Below are 26,287 nucleotides of genomic sequence, written 5' to 3' on the forward strand. Positions count from 1 at the left end.
ACAATATCATATCAAAATTTCATATTCTTAGCCTGGTGTGGTAGCTCATGCCTGTAATCTCAGCACTTTGGGAAGCTGAGGTGGGCGGATCACTTGAGGTCAGGTATTCAAGACCAGCCTGGCCAACATGGTGACACCCCGTTTCCACAAAAAAATACAAAAATTAGCCGGGCGTGGTGGCATGTGCCTGTAAATCCCAGCTACTTGGAGGCTGAAGCAGGAGAATCACTTGAACATGGGAGGCGGAGGTTGCAGTGAGCAGAGACTGTGCCACTGCACTATGGCCTGGGCAGCAGAGTGAGACTCCATCTCAAAAAACAAAATAAAAAAACAAAAACAAAAACCCTTCATCTTCTTTAATTTCCAGTATCTAACTTTGATTTCAAGATTTCCTTTTGAAATTTTTTAAGGCTTCTTAACCCTATAAAGTCTATAACCCTGTTTTCCTGTTAACTTTCATAATTAAGAATTTGACCTCTGATTACTATGCATACATCTCTTTTATGAATTTATCTAATAACATTTTATATTACTGTCACTTCTCCGTTTATTTCATTAACTTTTTTTTTTTAACAGTAAGAGCCACCTTTTGTTTCCAGATTATTTATTTCAAAATCCATCAAGTCTTTGGAAACAGATATTAATTTAATATTCTAATTTATTTCAGAAGAGATTTGACTTCATATGCCTATAACCAAGAAATGCAAATCTATAGTAAAGATAACGATATTTTACTTACTACTTCTCGCAAAACAGTCTCCATTGGTTTAAATTTAGTAACTGAGAGTATTTCTTTTCTTAAGTCATATTGCAGAAGATTGCATTTTCCAAAGATGACAACAATAATATTTCTGGTCTTACATGCTCTTCCAGAACCTTGTTACTACCCCATTAAGAGGTAGAAACTTTTTTCCTTCCCCTTGAAGTTGGGAGAGCTATTGGGGCTACCGTGACAAGTAGGATATGTAAGAAGTGAGACTGTGTGACTTCTGAGACTAGGTCTTAAAGGCAAAAAGTTCTGTCTGGCTCTTTCTCTTGAGTCACCTGCCTTTGGATCTCAGCTACTATGTTGTGAGAATACCCAGGCCACAGGCAGAGGCCACGTGGCAGATGTTCCAGCTAAAGTCTCAGCCACAGGCCAGAATCAACTGCCAGATATAAGAAGAGAGCTTTCATAAGATTCCAGCCACCAGCATTTTCTTTTCCTTTCTTACTGCGTCACTTTTGTTTTTTCTTTCCAACTTTTATTTTAGGTTCAGGGGGTACATGCACAGGTTTGTTACATGGGTAAACTGCATGTATTGGGGGTTTAGTATACAGATTATTTTGTCACCCAGGTAATAAGCATAGTACTCAATAGGTAGTTTTTCAATCCTTACCCTCCTCCCATCCTCTACCCTCAAGTAGACCCCGGTGTCTGTTATTCCCTTCTTTGTGTCCATATGTACTCAATGTTTAGCTCCCACTTACAGGTAAGAACATGTGGTATTTGTTTCTCTGTTCCCTTGTTAATTCGCTTAGGGTAATGGCCTCTAGCTCCATCCATGTTGCTGTAAAGGACATGATTTCATTCCTGTTATGGCTGTGTATTATTCCATGGTGTGTATATACCACATTTTCTTTGCCCAGTCCATCACTGATGGTCTGATTCCATGCCTTTGCCATTGTGAATAGTGCTGCAATGAACATCTGCATGAATGTGTCTTTATGACAGAACAATTTATATTCCTTTGGGTATATACCCACTAATGGGATTGCTGTGTCAAATGGTAATTCTGTTTTAAGTTCTTGGAGAAATCTCCAAACTGCTTTCCACAGTGGCTGAACTAATTTACATTCCCACCAGAAATGTATAGGTGTTCCCTTTCTCTCCACAACCTCACCAGCATCTCTCATTTCTTGACTTTTTAGTAATAGCCATTCTAACTGGTGTGAGATGGCAGCTCATTATGGTTTTGATTTGCATTTTTCTGATGATGAGTGATGTCAAGCATTTTTTCATATACTTGTCCGCATGTGTGTCTTCTTATAGAAATGTCTGTTCATGTCCTGTGCCCATTTTTCAATGGGGCTGTTTATTTATTTTGCTAGTTGATTTGTTTAAGTTCCTTATGGATTCTGGATATTAGATCTTTGTCAGATGCATAGTTTGCAAATATTTTCTCCCATTCTGTAGGTTGTCTGTTTACTCAGTTGATAGTTTCTTTTGCTATGCAGAAGCTCTTTAGTTTAATTAGGCCTTGCTTGTCAGTTTTTTTTGTTGCAATTTTGTTGCAATTGCTTTTGGAATCTTCATCATGAAATTTTGGCAGGGCCTATGTCTACAGTGGTATTTCTTAGGTTTTCTTCTAGAGTTTTATAGTTTCAGATTTTACCTTTAAGTCTTTGGTCCATCTTGAGTTGATTTTTATATATGGTGAAAGGAAGGGGTCCAGTTTCAGTCTTCTGCATATTAGCCAGCAGTATTTAAGCCTTCTGGCTGAGGACCCAGGCATTGTGGAGCAGAGATAAGCCATTCCTACTGAGTCCTATCCAAAATTCCTGATGCTCAAAATGTGTGAGAATAATATAAGTGATTGTTTTTTGCTACTGAGTTTTGCAATTTGTTACAGAGCCACAAATGACCACAACACATGTACACTTAGATGTAAACATTTGCAGGAAGAGTATTTGGCACTCATTGGGCTACATCTGTTAATACCTGTAATGTTGCTCTTCTCTTGGCTTCTTATACAATGTGTTCCATTCTTCACTGATCAGTTAGTCTCTACTTTGTAAACTTTAGCAAAACCTACCTAAGCAGAGCTAGTTAAAATGAACAATACGTCTTCCAAGGAGGCCGCAGGAACCACTGATGTGTGCAAAGACCTGCTTCCTTGAGAGTGCCCTCCACATAGCACTGACAGCTCTCTGAATTCCTGGCCAAGTGCAGCAGGCTAAACCATGTATGTGCCTGAATCGACTAGGACTTATATGTGCACAGGTATGAGGGGATGCCCTGGTGGGCCAGGGACTGGAATATTGAGAGGGCTTTTCCATCAGCCACAACCTGCGGCCTGTACCTCAAATCAAATGACCTCCCAGTTTCCTGGAGAGAGACCGGAAGTCTCACCAGTAAGTACACAGGAGTCTCTGAGGGTGCAAGGAATAATGTCATTCTACAAATATTTACTGAGTAGCCACTGCATCCTAAAAGGATGATGTAGAGAATTCAGAGTAGGAAAATAACCATGTAAACACACAGTTACTGGGCTGTGAGTACTATAGCAGACATAAGCACACCAACTTCCCACTCCTTATGGCCTCCTCCCTGCACCAATATCTCATCCATCACCTTTGCTTTCATTCCTTGTCCTGTCCTCAGACCTCCCTTTCCAGTTTTAGTGCAAACACCTCATCACTTTCCCTTGATGTTTCTTAAAGGGTACCTAGTGGTCCACCAGCCTAAGAATACTTTGGGGTTTTTGTTAATATTGCAGACACCTGGGTCACTCCAGACTCAATGAGTCAAAATTACCAGTGCTGGGATCCAGGGTTTGAATTTTTGTAAATGCCCCCTGCTGATTCTGATGCATCTATTCTTGTCTTCCCCACTCCAGTCTCTGCTATCCGATTCACTCTTCTTGAGTACCCTAGATTAATTTTTCAGAGCTTGACTCTGATAATATCACTCCCTTGCCACCTTAAAATGGGTTACCAGTGCCTAGCAGCCCTTTTGCTCTATATCCTAGTACTCAAAACTTTTTACAATTTGGCCTCAACCTACTTCCTAGTCATGTCACCAATAACCCACATAGAGCTAGTTGTATGACATATAGCTTGCTTCTGCCAAATCATATCCCCTTCCACCCCCCACTTCCCAAACACAGCCTGGACTTCCCTCCAGCTGCCTGCCCGAAGGGAAGTTTTGCAAGTTAGCCTGCCCCTCTGAATACCTTCAGCTCTTCTGTGGCAGCTGGTAAAAATTCTCCTTAGCACCTAGTTCAAAGAAAGTTAAGATCTTCCACAATATCATCATATCTGGAAGTTCTCTTTCCCTTCTCTCAAAATCTGTAGCACCTTGTCTTAAATATTCTCACAGTGTCTCTCACATCCCTCCTTATAGTGACAATATCAGTATTTGCCTAATAGCTAGTCCCACTCACCCCCAAAAGTATTCAAATATGTGTATGTATACATGTGTGTGCATAAGTCTGTACACGCACTAAGTTAAATTTTAAAAGCCAAATTTTTATATGTATATACACACACACACATTACACACATACACATACACACACACACATATATATATATCTAACTTTATTTTATTTTAGATTCATGGAGTACATTTGCATGTTTGTCACAAGAGAATATCGGGTACTGGTGGAGACTGGGCTTCTAGCGTTCCCATTACCCAAACAGTGAAAACTATCTGATAGGTTATTTTTCAATCATCAGCCACCTTCCATCCTTCCCTTTTTTGGAGTTTTCAGTCTCCATTACTTCCATCTTTTTTTTTTAAATACTTCATCTTCGTTAAAGAGTATACTGGCCACTTATATATATTGTGGCCTTTTCAAAATTTGCTAAAATTTATAATTCTACAATATAAATTTATTTCATAATTTCTAAATACTTTGTAGAAAGTTGCGATCATATTTCAAATTTTTCATCAGATTATTATATTTAGTAATTGTTTTGCTATGAATACAAACAAAATCATGATGTGCTCTGTCGCCCAGCCCAGGCTGGAGTGCAGTGGCGCGATCTCGGCTCACTGCAAGCTCCGCCTCCCGGGTTCACGCCATTCTCCTGCCTCAGCCTCCCGAGTAGCTGGGACTACAGGCGCCCACAACCGCGCCCGGCTAATTTTTTGTAATTTTTAGTAGAGACGGGGTTTCACCGTGGTCTCGATCTCCTGAACTTGTGATCCGCCCGCCTCGGCCTCCCAAAGTGCTGGGATTACAGGCGTGAGCCACCGCGCCCGGCCTATGATGTGCTATTAGAATCAAGTTGGTACTTTGTTAGAGTGGAGAGATTCCAAACTATTATAAATCTTATACATTTTATAATTATTTTGTTGATAAAGACCAATACATAAGCTGCTACTTAGTAATATAAAAGTTACTTTGCACCAAAGGGAATACATTAAACATACATTTTGAGTTACCGTTACTCAGATCCTAAATCAGTGACCCTCATTAAGGAACCACCGTGTGTTGGGACTTCTAGTGTGCCCTGGCTTCATGCGTCACATCCTAAAATGAAGGTCACTCAGGGTGGAGGAGTGTTTAGGACCATCGCAACTTTCCCTTTCTCACATCCCCAACCCATCCCTGTCTCCCTGGGAGGACAGGCTTTGCAGTGACATCTCTGTTGTTACTAGTTGGGCATCATTACCTCACTGTCCTGAGGCCCATTCCCTTATTTATGAGAATAAAAACAGTGTCACCAGCTTTCTATTTCTTTTCTCATTTAACAAATGTTTATTAATCACAAAACACCAAAAATAAATATTTAGTAACAGTGTTGTTTCTAAGCATGTTGTCCATTCATTCACTCCTTCAACAAATGCTTGTTAGGCAGATAAAAATGCATATTCTATTTATGGAGTCCGTGTTCATAGATACAGAAAATGTTAGAGCTGAGAGGGAATATAAGGATCATCATGTTCGACACTCTTATTTTGCATAGGGAGAAATCCAGGTCCACAGAGCATAACCGACTGTCTTACCTGGAAGTTTGCTACATCAGGGCAGAAAGTCAGGTTTTATGACAGGTCACTATTTTTTACAGTAGGTCATCTGACTCTTCCCAATACATGGTAGGTGTTCCAATCCTGTTCTAAAGATGTGCTGTATGTTTAGATTAAGCGTATAGGAGTTATTAAATTTGAGTTGGAAATATGAAAATGACTGCACAATTTTGTATCTTTAAAAAAATGCATATTTTTAGTGCTGTCCCCTGAAAAGACTAAAGCAATGATGACCCAGTAGCAATGAGCATCCTTAGCAGTCAATTAAATAGCCTGTAATAGCATTTCCAACAAAGAGGAACAACAAAGACATCCTTAAGGAATAAATAACCCTTAGTTTGTGGCATTATTTTGAGTGTCACCAGCTTTCTAAGGTTACTTTGAGGATTGGGCAGAATAATAGGAAATCTATAAATGTTGCCTGTTTCATTACAACAATTTCAATGCGTGGGACCTTTATCAGAAAACTTAGAGAAACAGAAGACGCCTTACTTCCACAGACTGGTAAACAGGCTGTGTCTGCTTTTACAGGTTCCAGAAATTCTCCTACCTCAAATCCCCCTGTCAGCTTCCAATCCCCTGAAAGCTGGCAGTGACTCAGATGAACCTGTCAGTCTTGGATCAATGGTTCCCTGCTGTTGTAAAAGGGACATTGGAAGAGAGCACTATGCCTCACTGGTAATATGATCCTCTACTTGATTGAATTTATCAGCTCTTTTCCTGAGAACAGACGTGGGTGGATTAGACCATGTGTGGGCCTTGGGCAGACAGTAAAGAAGCAAAGATGGACTGGAGGTGGGGAGTCCTAACAAACATGTTTATCCTACTCAACATTGCCTAAAAACTAGTCATAGCCATACAAGGAAAGAGAAAAACATCTTTCTGTGTGCATCTTTGTGATGGATTTAGAGGTAATGTATACGAAAGCATTATTGCCTGAGGGTTGTGAACAGAAACTCTGGAACCAGACTGCCTGCTTTCAAATCCTGGCTCTGGCACTCACTAGCTCTGTGATCTTTGGCAAATTACTACACTTGTGCCTCAATATCCTCATCTGCTAAATTGAGGAGCACAATAATTAAAGTTTTCCTTAGGGTTCTGGTGAGATTTAAAGAAGATGACACATGTAATATACACTTGCAGTAGTGCCTGGCCACAAAGTTTCAACAAATATGGAGAGGGAAACGGAGAGAGATATATAGAGAGAGAGAGAGACAGAGAAAGAGGTCACAAAATCGGATCATACTATACTTTGACTTTTTCTACTTAATTTATTGTGATTTACAATTTATAATCTAAGTAGAGATAACCCAAAATACATGTTTAATGTATTCCCCTTGGTGCAAAATAACATCTGCTTCTCTGTATCCCTACTTATTTTATTTATTTATTTTGTTTTTTGAGGCAGCGTCTTGCTCCGTCACCCAGGCTGGAGTGCAATGGCGCTGTCAAGCCTCACTGAGAGTACAGTTGCTGGGACCACAGGTGTGTACCACCATGCCCAACTATTTTTTTTAAAATTATTTTTAGTAGAGACCAGGTCTTGCTAAGTTTCCCAGGCTGCTGTACATTTCCTGGGCTCAAGCGATCCTCCCTCTTCACCCTCTCAACGTGCTGGGGTTACAGGGATGAACCACTGCACCAGCCTTATGTTTTTCATGTAATATTAAATATAGCAAATTAATACAATATTTATATGTACCCCTATGCTCTTACATATGCAGAAAATATTTCTGGAATAAAAATGTACACATGCTTCTGCATCTTCACATTACATTACATTTAAATCTTCATCATATTTTAATAGCTGCATAATGTTGCATGGTATGAATGCATTTTACTATTTTTAGAGAGTTCCTTACAGGGAAACTTAAGATGTTTCTAGCTGATATGGCTTGGCTATGTCTCCATTCAAATCTTATCTTGAATTGTAGTTCCCATAATCCCCATGTGTCATGAGAGGGACCCAGTGGAAGGTAATTTAATCATCGGGGAGGCTACCCTCATGCTGTTCTGCTGAGAGTGAGTTCTCACGAGATCTGAGGGTTTTATAAGGGGCTTCCCCCTATTGCTCAGCACTTCTTTCCTTGCTGCCGCCATGTGAAGAAGGACATGTTTGCTTCCCCTTCCACCATGACTGTAAGTTTCCTGAGGCCTCCCCAACCATGCTGAACTGTGAGTCAATTAAACCTCTTTCCTTTATAAATTACCTAGTCTCAGGTATGTCTTTTTGAGCAGCATGAGAACAGACTAATACACTAGCATTATCAAAAATGTTGCAATTAACCACTTTGTGGTCTAGTTTTGCATGCAAATGCAAAGAGATCCATGGGATAAAATCATAGAAGCAAAATTACTGACTCAATATTCATGCACATCTCTAATTAAAGGAATATTGCCTAAGTGCAGATGTTTCCTTTTGTCCTCTCCCATTTTCTAATGACTAGTTTTCTTTTGTGTAATGATTTATAAAGACCTTTGTCTATTACAAAATTATATAACTTCTGTCATATTTGTGACACATTTTTCTCCAACTTTCTCATTTGCTTTTTATTTATACATTTCATTGTGCAGATATTTTTAAGCACTGAAATGTACAAATCCGTTTATTTTTGGTTCTGTGTTTCTGACAAGCTAAGAAAGGATTTCCCCATTACTAGATTATGAAAGAAAAAGAAAAACACCGCCATGATTTTTAAAATAGTTCTATGGTTTCATCTTTTAAAATTTAGGTTAAGCCATACGAAATCAATAAAAATCAAGTGATTTTAGCCTACAAAATGTCAGTTGCAGACAAATGTGTTTAAACCTTTGGTCTACTTGAAATTGCATGTGCTTGTGTGTATGTGTGTGCGTTTGGGGTGTATGTGTGTGCTATGTGAAATATAAAGGCATGAGATAATAAGTCAACTTCTTTCCTCTGCTTCCCTATCCAAGTGTCTCCAAATGATTTCATGAATATTCTCATCTCTTACATATTTGGGCCTATTTTGAACTACATATTCCACCCTGAGGATATATATGTATAAAATACTATGGTTGGCAAGTATATTCCAATATCTAATAGAACTAGGTTTCCCTCATAACTCTTGTTTTGTAGACTTTTTTTCTATATACCATATAATGTTTATTTTTCTGAATTAATATAATTATTTCTAACAATTCAGATTTTTAGAAAGTCTTGCTCAAGAGTGCAATTTTAGCTTTATTTGTTATCTGACATATTTATAGTGAGTTTTCTTGTCCAGGAACAAGTTTTGTCTTCAATAGTCCAAGTTCTCTTCTATATATTCCTCAAAAGACTGTGTCAGATTTTTCTTCATAGAATTCCTCCACCTTTGACATCTTCCACCTTCCTAAATTCTCTTACTGTTTTTTCACAGCTTTTTAGTTAATTCTTTTATGTCTTCCAGTCATATATTGATGTTATGGGTAACTAATGGTAAGTTTGCCATACCACTTCCAATTATTTTTGTTATTTATTTGTACCCAATTATATTGGCTGGTATGTGACTACTGACTTTGGTGGGAATGTTCTTAAAACTTAGCACTGATGCAGCCTATACACAAACATACACACACACACACACACACACATACACTCACACCACACTATGAAGATTTTATAAAACTCAGAATTAAGTGCAAATTTCATAAAACTTATTTTGCACTTGGATGGGTATAGAGTTTTTTCTTTGGGTTATTACTAAGGTAAATTATATTAATATAATTCATAATATTGAATCATCCCTACATTCCCAGAAGACTCCCCCGTTTAGTAGCACATTACTGTTTTAACAAACTGCTAAGTCTATTTATTCTAAGTCACAGATAATAATTGCAGCTCTATGTTTTCTTCTTCAGCCCTGATTCTCTGATGTTCTTCAGAAAGGAAATGGATCTATATTACAACGTTCTCCACATCTACAATGGCTTCCCATGGGCCAAGTCATAGAATCTTCGTAAAAGGTTATTTCAGGACCATTTCACTCATCTTTAGAGAAGCCCACTCCCTAACTGAGCTTCAGAATGGTGTGTATCAGTCTTTAATGCTGTTCACTTGATCTGATCCAATTATCACTATTATTTGGCAGATAGTCTTAAGGGTAGGAGTATGATTATTTTCAAGTTTACCAACGTTGAATTTTTTCCAAAACTTTTGCATTCATTTTGGTACTTTTGATAAGTCTCAGGGAAAAATAAAAATATCCTTCCTTACAATCTTTTACCAGAACTCCTACTCCAAGGGCTAGCTGCTGCTCCTTTGAATGGACGTACTTAAATTATCTAAACAATATCCTGTTTTTAGATATTTAGGTTATTCCGATTTTTTTTTTTTTTTTTTCTTGACAGAGTTTTGCCCTGTCGCCCAGGCTGGAGTACAGTAGTGTGATCTCCACTCACTGCAACCTCTGCCTCCTGGGTTCAAATGATTCTCCTGCCCTAGCCGCCCGAGTAGCTGGAATTATAGGCATGCACCTCCACGCCTGGCTAATTTTTGCATTTTCAGTAGAGACGGGGTTTCACCATGTTGGTCAGGCTGGTCTCAAACTTCTGACCTCGTGATCTACCTGCTTCGGCCTCCCAAAGTTCTGGGATTACAGGCGTGAGCCACAGCACTCAGCCAAGTTATTCCAAATTTTCACTGTGATAAATATCACTGAAAAGAAGGAACATTTTAAAAAATCAAGATTGGAGAAAATCAAATTCACCCAAAATAGTGACAGGTAGGAAAGTAAAGGATGCCTGTAGAATAATGAAAAAACTAATGAAAAGGAGCTGCTTTCATGGGGTGAGTTCTCAGGCAGAAGGGAATAAAGGGAACTAAATCTCTTTAGCAAGTTCCTCTTATTTAATCTCTGCTCTTTCCCCTTCCCACATCCTCTCTTGTAGAGGGTCTGCTGTGGCAATATTGCTGTATGAGATTAGGACACCTCTCTCTGATATGTAAGGTGCAAGCTAGGGCGTGGTGGCAGGCGACCTTATTTGTTTCCATTCTCTTGAGTTCTCACTTATTGGAAAAACCAGGATAGCCATTAGTAATCACAGAAGTGGTTCTAATATCATGGTCCAGAAGAATTTCCTTTCCTGCCACGCAGAACTCAACTGCTATAAATTATGACTGGGAATAGTACATCAATTTAAGTAAGAGGGACGGTCACCTTGAATCAAAGAACCAAGCTTTTACACTGTGTTGTAAATGTTTTTCTGTTAAAGAATAATAGCAGGATTTAGTTGGACACTTATCTTAGACATAGATGCTGTAAAATTTCAAAACTGCTTCACCTTTATCTCTTGTCTGTCTGAAGAACATACAGATTTACACAGTCTAGCTGACATTCAAGTTCTTTAACTTCTTTAACCCCCAGCTGGTTCATCAGATACAGATGTCTCAAATCAGACTTAGTACTAAGGTGGGCAGCAGTGAATAAAACATAAATGTCAACAACAAACCCACAAGAAACTTTAAAATAACTGTCCTGTTGAGGGTCTGTACTGGGCATTAAGGATAAAGAAGTATCTTATATGATCTGTGCCTTGAAGAAGCTTAAGCTGTACTGGGCTAAATAGAGATGACAATTTTCAAGATTGAAATGATCAGTGATACAATGTCACACAGAAAGGGAAGAAAGTTCTTTGGTCTGGATTTTTGTGTGTGTGCTTTTACTCCCCAAGTAAACAGACAGCCAATGAGAGGCCTGATCAGTAGCTAACTAGTTTCTAGGACAAGCAAGGTCAAGATTAGACTTGGAGAAGAAAAAAATCCTCTCAGCAAGTCAAGCTGCCCCTACATTATGAACAGAAAGGGTTGGGAAAGAGGGAGGTGTGGGATGTCAGACTTGCCGGAGGAGCTCTTTTGAAACTCACATATCCAGGCTTCGTGGCTTTGCAGTTCTGATGAACATTAGAGGGGAGGAGAGAAGAGGACAGTGCACAAATCCAGGTGCATTTTGAAGTCTTCTAGGTAATTAACTGTCTTTCCTCTTCACCCTGCATCCAAAAAAGGCTGATAGGGACACCTTCCCTGCAAAGGTCCATCCACGTGGGCTCCTGGGAGGGCACCTAGCACTAAGGGCACCTTTTGGAAAATAAGCCAGGCTTAACCCTCTACAGCCACGTAGCAAGCAAGAAATCAGTCAGGAAAGCCAGGAGTTTTAAGTGCTTGTATTATTTTTCTTTCTTTCTTTCTTTCTTTTTTTTTTAGACAAAGACTTGTCCTGTTGTATAGGTTGGAGTGCAGAGGCATGATCTCAGCTCACTGCAACCTCTGCCTTCCTGGTTCAAGCAACGCCACCATTCCCGGATCATTTTTGTATTTTTAGTAAAGACTGGGTTTCATCACATTGGCCAGGCTGATCTTGAACTCCTGACCTCAGGTGATCTGCTCACCTTGGTCTCCCAAAGTGCTGGGATTACAGGCATAAGCCACCATGCCTGGCCAAATGCTGTATTATTCTAATCCTTCCTTTTAGTAGAGATCATGGGTATTTGTTAGTCATTTCATGGGATTATGGAAGAAATATGTAATCATGAAATATATTATTACTAGTTTTGATTATCTGGGAAAGGCTACTAGTAATCTCAGAAAACCATTTTCTACCATGAAATTTAATGTAAATATTGTTTATTTTAAAGTCTTATTTTTTTGTTGTTGTTGTTGAGACGGAGTCTCGCTCTGTCGCCCAGGCTGGAGTGCAGTGGCCGGATCTCAGCTCACTGCAAGCTCCGCCTCCTGGGTTTACGCCATTCTCCTGCCTCAGCCTCCCAAGTAGCTGGGACTACAGGCGCCCACCACCTCGCCCAGCTAGTTTTTTGTATTTTTTTTAGTAGAGACGGGGTTTCACCGTGTTAGCCAGGATGGTCTCGATCTCCTGACCTTGTGATCCGCCCGTCTCGGCCTCCCAAAGTGCTGGGATTACAGACTTGAGCCACCGCGCCCGGCCTAAAGTCTTATTTTTTATGGTGGCTTTAAGTAAAAACCAGTTAATGTGAAAATTCTTCATCTTCTTATCAGAAAATCAGTCATAAAAATGAGTTTTGATAATAAATGGATCTAAACAGGTAGAAGTGCAAGTCAGAAGTTACAATGTTAAAGGTACAAAAATAGAACCATATGGGAACTTTCTTCTAAAAACTCTGCAGTCAACATTTCACCCATCAATTCATATCACTATTAATATTTGGAAGCTTTGGGGCAAGCAAGAATCACATGTGCATGTGACCAGCCCTAAGGGACACCCCTTAGAAGGGCAGCAAAGGCCCGGCATGACCATCTAGCATGGCTCCCTTAATTCACATGAATTGCAGTTACCCACTTGAAACATTAATGCAAAATGAAACTACCACTTTAGCAAACCTTAGCTGGATCCATTTTTTCAATACACATTCTTTCATGTTCCACCAGTTTGCTGTTTGAACCTACTGTCTCAATATATAAAAACATACTTCACTCAGTGGAGGAATCAGAACCAATTTGCCCCTAAACATTTTCTTTTTAAAGACGAGGTCTCATTCTATCACCCATCCTAGGGCACAGTAGTGCCACCATAGCTCTCTGTAACCTTGAACCCCAGGCTCAAGCAACCCTCTTGCCTCAGTCTCAGGAGTAGCTGGGACTACAGGTGCATGCCACCACACCTGGCTAAATCAATTTTTTTTTTTTTTTGGTAGAAAAAAAAAATTTTTGTTGCCAGGCTGGTCCTCCCAGCCTCAAGCAATCCTCCCACCTTGGCCTCCCACAGTGCTGGGATTACAGGTGTGAGCCACTGTGCCCAGCTAAAAAAATTACGTCTTGTACCATAAGTTTGTAAACTGTGTTCATGTGAATGAAATAATCACCTAAGGCATAACAAAATATAATCTCAGATTATAACAACACATTTAAATTAAGATGCGTATGAGAGAAAATCCATCTGGTTTTTCTGGAACTTTCCACATAAGTCATAGCATACTACTTAATTTTATATGTTAAATTTTTTTTACAGTGCCAAAAAGACAAAAACAATTATTATTATATTATTCTTATAATAATTACAAATGTAATTTGTATTTACCAAAAAAAGACAAGCTTCCCATAGTTTCTAAAAATATTGCTTTTTTTTCTAAAAAAAGTCTTATATGGTTTCTTGTTGCCAAGTGCAAAATAATAGTCTTACCTTTGTCGGTGTGGTTCTGGCTTTCCTAACTTGCCTGTCACTGATCACTAATAAACATCCTTTGTCCCATCTAACATAAATTATAGGACGTTTCCTAATTTACCTTAAGGTTTCCCACCTCCACTCCATTGCTTATGCTAGTTGTGTGCCTGCCAATGGACAATCTAATTCACTTATCCTTTGAAACTCATCTCACATACTAGCTAATTCATTAAAAATGTCAGGTTCTGAATTTGTTCTTTTTGCTTAACATTACTTTGGCTATTTGGGCTCTTTTTTGGTTCCATAGGAATTTTAGAATAGTTTTTTCTAATTCCGTGAAAAATGTCATTGGTAGTCTGATAAGAATAGCATTGAATCTGTCAATTGCTTTGGGCAGTATGGCCATTTTTATGATGTTGATTCTTTCAATCTATGAGCATGGAATGTTTTTACATTTATTTATGTTGTCTCTGATTTCTTTCAGGAGTGCTTTGTAATTCTCCTTTTAGAGATCTTTTAATTTTTTGGGTAGGTGCATTCCTAGGTATTTCATTTTCTTTGTGATTATTGAGAGTGGGATTGTGTTCATTTCACTCTCAGACTGCATGTTGTTGGTGTACAGAAATGCTACTGAAGAACAAAGCCAGAGTTATTACACTACCCCCCTTCAAGCTATATTATAAAGCCACAGTAACCAAAACAGCATGATATTGATACAAAAACAGACACAGATCAATAGAACAGAATATAAAATTTAGAAATAAACTTAGAAATGTAGAAATAAAGCCACACACCTACAATCGTCTTCAAGGAGTCCAACAAAAACAAGCAATGGGGAAAGGACTCCCTGTTCAATAAATGGTGCTGGGATAACTATCTAGCCTTAGGCTGAAGATTGAAACTGGGCCCCTACTTTTCACCATAAAAAAACCATAATGATATACCATCTCACATTAGTCAGAATGGCTATTATTAAAAACTCAAAAACAACAGATGCTGACAGGGCTGCAGACAAAAGGGAATGCTTACACACTGTTGGTAGGAACATAAATTAGTCCAGCCACTTTGGAAAGCAGTTTGGAAATTTCGCAAAGAACTTATAACAAATTTACCATTTGACCCAACAGTCTTATTACTGGGTATATACTTCCCCCACCCCCCACAAAAAAATAAATAAATACATCATCCTACCAAAAAGACACAGACACCTATATGTGCATCACTGTGCTATTCACAATAACAGAGACATGGACTCCACTTCGGTGTCCATCAATGGTAGACTGGATAAAGAAAATGTAGCACAGATATGCCATGGAATTCTATGCAACCATAAAAAATAATAAAACCATGTCCCTTGCAGCAACATGGATGGAGCTAGAGGCCATAATCCTAAGAAAATTAACACAGGAACAGAACTGTGCAAAACCAAATACTGCATGTTTTCACTTGTAAGTGGGAACTAAGCATTGAAAACACATGGACATAAATATGGGAACAATAGACACTGTGGACTACCAGAGGGGTGGAGGGAGGAGGTGAGTTAAAAAAACTGCCCCTTGGATAGTATGCTCACTGCCAGGATGATAGGATCTGTACTGCAAACCTCGGTGTCACACAATATTCCCATGTAACAAATCTGCACATGTACCCCCTGTATCTAAAATAAAAGTAGAAAAAATACGAAGGTCCTTCACTTGATAATATCCTCTCCACCTTCACTCACAGATGAGAGGGTAGAGAATTCATTAGTGCCACTCTTCAGGATTATCCATCATGTCACCCCTTATATAATCATCTGTGTATTTATTAAGTGAACTGACGTGTCCACATGGCCCCAGTGTGAGTGAGTGTGGGTGTGGGTGTGGGTGTGAGTGTGCCCTGCAATGCGACAGCAGCCTGGCTGCGGCAGTTCCCACCTGAGCTGCTGGGATGGGCTCTGGCCACCCGCAACCCTGAACTGGAATATGTAGGTATTTATCTTTCTTAAATGTATGTACAACTCGTTTATTTCAATGTTTAATATGAGAAGTGTTCTGGTCTTTATTTAGAAGTCTGGTGAAATTTTTGCAACCAGAAATATGCCACAGAAACTTGACTCCTGTTTATATCAATTAACCTGTGGTCAAATGGGTTTCCTTAAAAGTCATCTCACTTGAAGTCATAGTTTGCAGTTTCCAAGAACCTACTGATAGCATTAAATGAGGATTTATTGTACCATAAAGAAAATTATACTCTAATGAAATGTGTTATGAAATGACACAGCTTGAAGACATAGAGGGCGGAAAACATTCAAGGCACTCTAGGGTTATAATCCCAGTGCACTGAGAAATGCCAGGTTGAGTCTAAGACTTTGAGGTCAGACAGACTATGATTTTTAATGTTGATGGTGCCATTTGTAAACCATGTGGCCTTGAGCAATTTATTATATTTAGAGTTTTGGGCCTTTATTTTCTCATTTATTAAACAGAGACAGAAATGCCTACTTACAGGGTTGTGAAAATCGTATGAAATCGTTAAGTAGAGCACTTAGATGTGTTCACAGCACGTGGGGCTCCACAAACAAGAGCTCTTTAATCGCTAAGGTCTGGAAAAAACCATAGTGAGCAGAACCCACCCACCTTCTCATTAACTTCTTTTTACCAATGTTTTAGATGAGGACAAAATTCTCCCCCCGCCCCCCGGCCCCCGCCCCATTCTGCTCAATTTCATTTAGTTTGATTCCGGAGAGGCTTCAGTAGCTGGAGGGAGGAGCCACTGTCAGGTGCACAAAGTCAAGGGAAGAGGTAAAGTCCCATAAACTCTACTGGTCTTGCCATTCTGTGTGGGACAGGGATCACTGTAAGGAATAGTCATAAGACTGATTTTTGAGTTTGAAACCAAATCATACAAAGAGTGGACGGGGGACATAAGAGTGTTGACCTGTAAGAGAGGAATGCTGGGGAGACCATCGTCACCTCATGTGCAGGAATAGCCAGACAAGGTCCCCTGAGGCCCAATGGGATAAAACTAGGACACATGAATGAAGTTACAAAGAGACACATTTCTGTTCGGTATACATAAAGAACTGGGTTTTGGATGTTTGCTCTATCCAAAGATGGACAGGGAAGTGGTTCTAAGAGGTCAGATTATACTACCTTTAGGAGTTATTCTAAACTTAATATCCAATAAATCTATGAAATCTTCAGGAAACTTTGTTTTGATGCTACACAAGACCCAGCTTTTAAGAAACAGGGTCAATTATTTTAAATTACAGAATTGTGTCACATATTTATTGTAAACTTATCTACAAACAATTCATTAAAATAAATACTTCCCTTGATGTCACATCTCCCTCCAGCTACCATCAATTTCCCTACTCTCTTGTACTAAAAAACTCTTCCAAGGAATTTCTACTGAGTCAGTCTCCACCTCCTCAACTCCCAGTTTCTCCTGAGCCTAGGCCAATCAGACTTTCATCTTCACTATTTTAATGAAAACATTCTTATCAATGCCACACCTTCACTGTACCACATTCCAAGCTTAATTTTCAGTTCTCATATGACATGACCTTTCAGCACATTACCATTGCTAGTTTACACCCTCATTCTTAAAACTCCAATCCCCTGGATGCCCAGCCATCGTCTTCTGTTTTTGGTTTGCGATTTACCATACTGCTGCTCCTTTTCAGGTTCCTTTGCGGTCTCCTGTCTTTTGTTCTGAATTAAAAATACTGGAGAGGACCAAGTGAACAACAATCACTTCTACATTCTTCCTTCAGTAAATCTCATCCGGATAAATGTCATCTTTATGCTCCCAAATCACAAACACATATCCTCAGCCTTGAACTCTCTCCTGAGCTCCAGCCTGTTCAATAAAACTGATTTCTCAACATCTCTACTGGATGTGAACTTTTTAAAGCACAGCTGCTTGATTTCATGCATCATCATCTAAGCTCCAGATACATTGGTTAAATTTACTGCAAGAACCTTTATGTTTGTTATTTACTCAGCCTAGAATACCTTCCCCTCTTTGAAGGCTCTGTCCTTCTCATGCAGGTCTCAGATGCAACATCAACTCTTTAGCATGCTTTTGCTGACACCCCTTATCTCAAGTAGGACTGTAGAAGTTTATTAAATAGTAGGCAAATGAATAAATGAGCAATCTGTTTTTTTAATCGTAATACTTAAAAATGTTGCCACTAGCTATTCCAAACTGCCTTGCCAGAAACTATATATTCTTTCTCAAATTTGGAAACACTGAAACAGAAATCTGTTAACAGAGCTGTTGTGGGAAAATGCAATTGGCTCTACATCTGCCCCTAGTGGGAACTCTGGAAACTTTACAGCAGCAGCCAACCTAGAGTTTAGGCTCTGACAAAGCAGTAAACTCCAAGGTCACAGCTGTCTCACCTGTACAGTGTGGCTGTTGGGTCTATGTTCTCCAAGGTCTAGCCCCACTCTGAAATTCTATGCTATTATGTTTCAAATATTCTCTATCCTGAATAGCTAAATGGGGACCTTGTCCTTGCATCTGCTTGTACATAGAATGAGAGGAGAGATGGAGCTAGCTGCCCTGATCAGGCCATCACAGTGGAGAACTGAGGGCTCCAACCGAGGGGTTGATTCTACAGATTTCTTTCCTATTTCTTGCACTTCTCTTCCAAAAGAGTGTGCCTGGCAAAAAGGGCAATGTAAAAAAAACCAAACAAACAAACAAATGAAAAAACCCTGTGATCTGTGTCCCTGGGTGAAACTTAGATAGAATAATTGTCAGTATTTACTTTAAGGCCAGTTTTGCATTATGAGGTATTTTTTGACTATTTTCTTATTTTACAAAGTTATGATTATAGTCTTTTGTGTTTTTTTGTTTTTGTTTTTGTTTTTTTTTTTTTTGAGATGGCATCTCACTCTGTTGCCCAAGTGATTTCAGCTCACTGCAACCTTCACCTCCCAGGGTGTTCAAGAGGTGCTCATGCCTCAGCATCCTAAGTAGCTGGGATTACAGGGTGTGCCACAATGCCCAGCTAATTTTTTGTAGTTTTAGTAGAGACAGGGTTTCACCATGTTGGCCATGCTGGTCTTGAACTCTTGACCTCAAGTGATCCGCCCACCTTGGCCTCCCAAAGTGCTGGGATTACAGGAGTGAGCCAGCATGCCCAGCCAAGTTATGCTTATAGTTTTAACTTTTTTATTATTATTCTTATTTCTTGAAGCTTTCCACTATGCATGGTGACTAGGAGTGTTCACTGCTTAGTTACTTTCAAGGTAAATATTGTACATAAGCAGAATGAAAGGAAAAGGTATGGGAAGCATGATATATAAAGGATTTATATCTTGTTAACTATGGTATTCACAAAACAACATGTTTAAAAATTAGTTGAAAAGAGATCTTTCTTCCTATCATCTTCCCTTCCTGTTGAATTTGACAATCAAGTACATTTGGCATTACAGACTTTCCAACTTACCAGAGCAGTTGGTTTATTTCACAAAGGACTGGTTCTCTCTAAAGGCACAGACAAAGGCACAAGCAAAAACTGCTCATCTTCTGTGCCAAGAACATGAGGGCCTCCATATGTCTGGGGAAAATGTGGGCACCAAATTGGTAGACAAAATAAAATTCAATAAGATCGCTCTTACCCTCTTCTCCAATCATAGGTATTTCTCTAACAGCATAAAAGATTTTTGTTAAATTGATATGAAGTGGTATATTTCATTTACATTCACTTGCTCTGGGAGGCTCTAGATATTTTAGTAAACCAACAGACATTTGATTTTTGAGCAACATGTTTTCCCATTGAGCATATGGAGGTTAATTTATTTTTAAACATTAAATAGACATGCATCTTACAGTAACTAAAACTACCTAAAGCACTTTCCTGTTTGTCTCAAACTTTCTTTTTTCTTAGAGACAGTGTCTCACTCTGGTTTCCCAGGCTGGAGGGCAGTGACATGATCAGGGCTCACTGCAGCCTCAACCTTGTGGGCTCAAGTGATCCTTCTACCGCCTCAGCCTCCTGAGTAGCTGGGACTACAGATGTGCACCACCACGTCTAATTAATTTTTTTATTTTTATTTTTTGTAGAAATGGCATCTCGCTATGTTCCTCAGGCTGGTCTTGAACTCTTGGCCTCAAGTGATCCTCCTGCTTTGGCCTCCTACAGTTTAGCAAGTGCAAGATAAATGTCTGTTGAATTGGATTTAATTCAGCAGCCAGATATCTGCTGTGTTCAGAATGAGTAAGCACAAACTCCAGAGACCACGTTGACTATTATACATTTACAGACTGCGTGTCCACTGAAGAAAGAGCTACATGTAATGAATTCCTTCTTTTGTTGTAGCTGTTATGAATATATTTATAAGGAAAAATCCCCAAAATACATGCTTAAATATGTAGTATATATTATAGTCAAATGAAGTTTTTCTCCTCTAGAAAAATCTCCCTTTTTCTTTCGTTATAGCATTTTTGGTAGTGAGTATTATTTACTTTTTATATGATGATGATTTTTATAAATACATACATATTTTCATTTTTCTAAGACTACGAATTGATCCACGAGCTCCATCTAATTTAGTAGTAGTATCACTGCATTGATGAAGTGGTAATAAAAGCACCACCCCTTTATTACATTTAAACAAAGTAAGAAAAAGGAAATATTTCCTGGGCCTTAGGGAGAAAAAAGCTTAGGCTCAGATATTCAGATGCAGAAACTGATACGGTTTGGCTGTGTCCCCACCCAAATCTCATCTTGAATTATAGCTCCCATGATTCCCATGTGTTGTAGGAGGGACAGGGTGGGAGGTAATTGAATCATGGGGGCGGGCCTTTCCTACTCTATTCTCATGATAGTGAATAAGTCTCACGAGATCTGACGGTTTTATAAAGGGGATTTTCCCTGGGCAAGCTCTTTTATCTTGCCTGCTGCCTTGTGAGATGTGTCTTCCACCTTCTGCCATTATTGTGAGGCCTCCCCACCCACGTGGAACTGTGAGTCTATTAAACCTGTTTCTTTTGTAAATTGCCCCGTCTCAGGTATGTCTTTGTCAGAAGTGTGAAAACTGGCTAATACAAAAACTGAATATACACATCAAATTTTTTTTTTTTTTTTTGAGACAGAGTCTCGCTCTGTCGCCCAGGTTGGAGTGCAGTGGCCTGATCTCGGCTCACTGCAAGCTCCGCCTCCCGGGTTCATGCCATTCTCCTGCCTCAGCCTCCCATGTAGCTGGGACCACAGGTGCCAGCCACCACGCCCAGCTAATTTTTTTTTTTTGTATTTTTAGTAGAGATGGGGTTTCACCGTGTTAGCCAGGATGGTTTCGATCTCCTGACCTCATGATCCACCCGTCTCAGCCTCCCAAAGTGCTGGGATTACAGGCGTGAGCCACCTAAAATATTAGGCGTGAGCCCGGCCTAAAATATTAAAATAATTACTCTTTAAGTAATTTAATTAAGTCATATTTGCCAGTTTTTCATAAACTCAGTGGTCTCTTAGCAATACTTCCCATAATGAATTAGCTTCAAGAGTTTCAAAATAGCATCATGGGAATGTAGTATCCTCTTCATTTGCAAAGTTAAAAGAAAGTCTACCATTTGTAGAGTGCAAGAAGAAGGGCAACGTGGCAATTAGTCATCACAGTGGATGAATCTGAAGAATTCAAAATTCTTGAATCTGGGTAAGTCTGGTCTCCGTATGCGGGTACAGAAGCAGGTAACATATAAATATATATTCAATATGTGATCTATCTGACACATAATACAATAGCCAACAAGAGTATTTTATGGTATAATTAACAGTGTTATTTTTCATCTAGCTGTGCTTCCATGTTAATCCAGATGTTTTGCTGCTGTTCATCCTTGTCCCGGAGAGAAACCTAATAATAAGAAATTTAAGTGATGTTATTATCTTTCTTAATAGATCAGAGGCCTATTCTGAGTCTTACACCATAATCAAACAGAGAACAAACATCTGGATTTAATTTTCACCCTTCTTGTGAGATAACAAACAGCACACTCCAAGGAAACGTACTGCTTCTTTAATAATTTCGATACTACAAATTCACAGGAGAGAAAAATTATCATTCTGAGTGTATTAAAAAAGTAAATCCAGCCCCTTGAGTCCTCAAATTATCACCAATTTTAAAATGGACAAGTCACTGGCTAATAATGACTACACAAGCCTGCCAAGGAAAACATCACTGTAGGCTGCTCTAGTAAGTGCTTGGAATACAGAGGAAGAATGCTTTTTGTGCAGTACTATTTGGATCTACTTATCTGATGGCATTAGGTTATCACACACCCACAGGGCTTTCCAGAACTCCTCCCACTTCCTGCCCTTGACATGCTGAGCAATCCTACATTGGTGACACTATCAGATCAAAGAACTAAAAATGTCTTTGACTCCCAAAGGAATAATGACAAAAGAACAACAAATGCTTGGAATTAGTGGTCTGGACACTCTGTCTACCAGAGCCAGATACATCAGGGTTTTTTGCCTAATTTTTAGATAAAGATGAATAAATTGTGAAAAGTTGAAAGAGGCTTGGTCAGTTCCTTTGGTAAGAATCCCAAACTACTAATTATAAAACTTATCATTATGTAACTAAAATTCTACTGCCTTTCTATAGTAAGAATTAAAATCCATTGGCCAGATTCATTTGAGTCAAGTGTATTGAAGGATATTATTTTATTTACATTGTTATGTCTTCTATTGTTTACTTATCCTACAAAAGCAATGGCATTATGAAATCATATACATATCCTATAGCATATAAAGTCAGACACAAACACTCTAACAAGGTGCTACAAATCAATGGATGAAGATGAAATATATGAAATGATATCTGGTAGGTGAAACGTAGAAGATGAGGTAACTGGAGACACAAGAACTACCTGGAAAATAAAAGGTGCAGCTTGGGTTGAACCAAAAAATAAAGTGAGACCTGAAGAGATTCTGTACATTCTACAAAATGTCTCCCCTTTAGTGCCAACAACAGCCAGCAAAGTCCAGTAATACTCATCAGGACTGACCACTCCATTAAATGCAGTAGCAGTTGACAAGCCCTATGACTTCACATATAGTGAGTAACAAAGGCAAACAGTTTAACAAGAGGATAGCTCTGATGTGGCACAAACCTTAGAAGAAGTGATGAAACAAAACAACAGATGGCGAGAGGCTAAGGAACAGTTGCCATGACCCAAGTGAGAAGGAACTGAGAGTCCAAACAGATCTCACCTATGCATGGCTTTCTTTTAGACACCAGAACATAAAATGTATAATCCAAGCAATACTTTTTATTCAAATGGCTGGTAAAGGGTGATAATTTTGTTCAAAAAACCTCACAATTTAAGAATTTTTCCTATTTTTTTTAAAAAGCAAGCAGAAACCTTTCTTTTTGGCATCTTCTCCTTTGTCTTACATAGAAACTGAAGTGCAGAATCTTAAGACTGCTTATGGCTGAGTAGAAGCTACGGTAACTTTTTTCCTTAGGGTAGAAGTATCTGTTTGCTGGCAAATAATGCAAAACAAGAAACCAAAGGATCTGCTGAAAATCTACTTCTGTATTTCTCTTTTAACTAATGACAGTCATTTAGCTCCAGTCTTCATGTTCACGTTCCCCTTTCTTCTTGGCTTTGCTTCAGGTCTAAATTTTCCTTGATGTTCAGGGAAACGAAGAGATGGGAAGGAACTGGGGTCACTGGAGGAAAGTTTTCCTCTAGATGGCTCTTTATTTTATAAAGAAAAAAACGAGATAGAGTCAGAAAAGTTTTCAGCAATTTAGAATATGAATGTATGCACTCTGAAATTAAAAATTCTTACTTAAATGAAGCTATGGTAAAAATAATATTTTAATAAAGAACTAAATGTCCAGTGAAGGTCTGAACACACAGTTTCATCTTTTCTAAATGGGAAACATGCTGTGATTTTCCCCATGTATTTACAATGTCTTAAAGTTGCAAGCTTAAAATCAGACAATTTGGGAAGATAACCTTCCAAATCTAAGAAAACAGCCAAAGAAACTTCTCACTCTGAGAAGTGAGGAAGCTTTGCTTATTCGAATGGATATGGGATATATGCTGAATGGTTTACACCGAGCTAGGGAGCAGCCATTCAAATCAAAAGCAGAAACATTGGCAGAGGTCAACAGTGAGTCAAGTCAGATGCCTAAAAATAGGAAGCAAAGCATTTGATAATTATTGGGAGACAGGATTTAAGGATGATGTGATCATTGTCAAGGCCATGCTCAATAGTAGACCTGGCTAGGCACAGGGTTAATTTAATTGAAGAAATTGAGATTCACCTAAGTGGGTACTCATCCTTATCCATGGGTTAATAAATATATTTTAGGCAAACCAAAGAATAAGGAGCAATAGGTTGAGGTTGACATTTAACTGTCAACACCATTGAGATATCTGGTAGGGCAAAAAAGGCAAATACAAGACAGCCCACTGTAGCCTACACAAGATGAGGAAACTTCGCAGCAGGATTAGAATGTAGATGCCTAACTTTCCCAATATGTAAAGAATCCAGGCAGACTGCTATCCTGCTGAAGAGGTATGGGTAAAAATGAAGTTCAGGCCACAGGCAGGAGGAGCCCTTAAACACTCACAGAAAACACGACAAACCATCATCGAAATGCTTGTGAAGTCACTAGACTTAGCAATAGTTCTGAGAATCTAACCGGAGTTGCAGTTTGAATGGAAATTAAATGTCGTTGAGATGACTGGTTCCTATGATGAGATCCCAGCAGTAGATAAAATGAGAATATCTAAACAGGAGGGAGGGGAATGTCCACTCATTACTGATTCCTTACTGACCCCCTTATACTCAGAAGTAGACTGTGTGTAAAAAGTAACACCTGCCTTTGAAATTCATCCCCAAGGTTCACCTGGCCATTCTGAACTTGCCTACCCACATGCTCCTTGTCCTGGATGGTCTTGCCCCTGGGTCTCCACTCATTTTGATCCAGTGCCTGTGCTCCTTTGATGCTCAAGTCAGGAGCTTGGAGGTAAGTTGCCTAATACACCTTCTGTACTCTCCTCTCTGCCCCCGTCCCAACTTCGTCAACCCTCAGCTTGAGAAAGACTTGGATATTGATATGGGTTAAGTTGTGCCACCTCCACCCGCTGACACCACCAAATTCATCTGTTGAAGTTCTAACCTCCAGGACTTCAGAATGTGACCTTATTTGGAGACAAAAGTCTTTCAAGTTAAAGTAAGATCATTAGGGTGGGCCCTAATCTGCAATAACTGGTGTCCTTAGAAAGAGGGGAAATTTGGACACGGAAATACCCATAGGAAGACAATGTGAAGAAGACACAGGGAGAAGACAGCCATCTACAAACCAAGGAGAGAGGCTTGGAACACATCCTTCCCTCCCAGCCCTCAGAAGGAGCCACCCTACTGAAATCTTGATTTTGGACTTCTAGCTTCCAGAACCAAGAGACAATGCATTGCTATGGTTCAAGTCACCCAGTTATGATACTTTAAAATGACCATCCCCCCAAGGTAATACAGGCACATCTGCACAAAGTGAAGAATGAAGGTGATGTTAATTAGTACTTTCCACAGGCCCATGTTACTCAATTCCTCATTTAAACAAAATGCCTCTGGTTATATGTGTTTTTGTTATTTTCAATCCTTTCTGGAACACGTAAGTTATGAATACAGATTTCTTGTGATCTGAAACTAGACCCACAGTTGTTTCCTCTTTTTATTCATACCTGTTGAGTTTTAAGTAGCTACTATTCATAGAAAGAAGAAAAAAAGAAAGAAAAAGGGAGAGAGAGAGGAAAGGAGGGAGAGACATAACAAAAACTGATGAAGGTGTGTGCGTACCTTTCTGAGGCAGCAAAAAAGAGAAGTTCTCCTGTAAGAGCTGGCTTAAATGGAGAGGTGCCCCCTTTTGTTGCATTTCAAGGAAAGACAAACAGGTCATACCCATAAAATGAAGAAAAGAACAGGAGAAGCAAATATGAGCCAAGTAAGGGTGGAGAAGCAGCACCAGGGGTCAACCAGGGCAGAGGATCTTTGTATTTCAGACTCAGATCACTAGCCTGCAGGTAAAACAATCATTGCCAGGAACATGAGACAGGACTTTAGCTTCTTGGCGCCCAATTCTTTGAGAATTTCTCCCAACTTCTCACTCTCACTCACAGCACAAGTTGATGAGGCTGAGAACTGAGGCAGTTGCCTGGGTGACTCAAGGAATAGGAAAATTAACTCCAGTATCTATGCCTATATATTACATCAGAGTTGAGGGAGACATTTTTGGTCTTCCTCCCTGATTTCCATGCTATATTCCGCAACATAATGACTAAATTTGGCTTTAACATATCACAGGTGGTTGTCATTTGCAAAAATGAGTTTACGCCATTTTAAATGAAAATGCTACGGACTGTTCTGTCCTTAGCCACAGGATGGTAAGTCTGATCAAAG

General features: G+C 39.2%; 1 protein-coding gene and 1 long non-coding RNA gene across 25 annotated transcripts in view; one reads left to right on the forward strand and one right to left on the reverse strand.

Annotated features, from left to right (window-relative positions):
* The window catches only part of SYNE1 (spectrin repeat containing nuclear envelope protein 1), a 530,711-nt gene that overhangs the window by 471,109 nt on the left and 33,315 nt on the right, over window positions 1-26,287 (reverse strand). The gene's annotated exons all lie outside the window — the stretch shown is intronic.
* On the forward strand, window positions 9,635-17,743 carry LOC135970555 (uncharacterized). The gene is made up of 2 exons (XR_010586293.2): window positions 9,635-9,769; window positions 17,543-17,743. It is a non-coding gene; the product is annotated as an uncharacterized lncRNA (long non-coding RNA).

Source organism: Macaca fascicularis, chromosome 4 (genome assembly GCF_037993035.2).
Source record: "Macaca fascicularis isolate 582-1 chromosome 4, T2T-MFA8v1.1".
NCBI lineage: Eukaryota > Metazoa > Chordata > Mammalia > Primates > Cercopithecidae > Macaca > Macaca fascicularis.